This window comes from Oncorhynchus mykiss, chromosome 18 (genome assembly GCF_057628025.1).
Source record: "Oncorhynchus mykiss isolate SJ-2025 chromosome 18, ASM5762802v1, whole genome shotgun sequence".
NCBI classification, from domain to species: Eukaryota; Metazoa; Chordata; class Actinopteri; order Salmoniformes; family Salmonidae; genus Oncorhynchus; species Oncorhynchus mykiss.
The window spans coordinates 65,055,834-65,056,993 of record NC_143039.1 but is presented as its reverse complement, the minus strand read 5'-3'; positions in this window follow the sequence as shown (position 1 = coordinate 65,056,993).

Here is a 1,160-nt window from a genome sequence, read left to right as displayed (position 1 = left end):
ACGAGATCAGGGGAGAAGGGTGGAGGAAGATCGGAGGGGAGGTCTATATGTCACTAGCCTTTGCGCAGAGCCGTACTGGACGTCCCAGCGGGGTCTACCTCTGTACAGAATGTGTTGATTTGCTGAAGGCTATGTGAATGAGTACGATATTGTATTTCGAGTTACTTTCGTGGTTCCATAATGGCTTTTTATGTCAATAAACACATCAAACAGACAGGAAGTCAAGTCCACATTGATTCCGGAGCCCAGACTTAAAGTAGAGGACCCCATGTCTCTAAAACAAAATAAATAAAATAGAGAGAGTTTCAGACTAGGTTTCGAGCCACTCAGGGCACACCTGGACAGTCACACCAGGACTCCATTAGGTGTAATGACAGCGACCTCAAATTGCCTTTATACAGTGAGCTCCAAAAGTATTGGGACAATGACAAAAGTTTTGTTGTTTTGGCTCTGGACACCAGCAGACTGTCAGCTTTCATTTGTGGGTTTTGTAAATAATCTCCCCATTATAGGGGACCAAAACTATTGGGACAAATTCACTCACATTTTACCAGTCAAAAGTTTGGACACCTACAGTACTCATTCCAGGGTTTTCTTAATATGTGCTATTTTCTACATTGTAGAATAATAGTGAAGACATCAAAACTATGAAATAACACATATGGAATCAATGAGTAGGTGTGTCCAATGTTTTGACTGGTGTAGTATATGTGTATTAAAGTAGTAAAAAATGAAGTATTTGGTCCCATATTCATAGCATGCAATGACTACATCAAGCTCGTGACTACAAATTTGGAAACCATGTGTTTGATGTGTTTGATACCGTTCCATATATTCAGTTCCAGCCATTATTATGAGCCTGTCATCCCCAATTAAGGTGCCACCAGCAGCATGTGTGGCACCAACTGCAACGTGCCCTTACCAACATTTTTTTTTTAAACTTAATGATTTCACCAATCAAAGACTCTTGTCTTGAAATTAGCAGTGGTGGAAAAGGTACCCAATTGTCATACTTGAGTAAAAGTAAAGATGTCTTCATAGAAAATGACAATAAAATGAAGTCACCCAGTAAAATACTACTTGAGTAAAAGTCTAAAAGTATTTGGTTTTCAATATCAGTATAAGTATAAGTATCAATAGTAAATGTAATTGCCAAAATA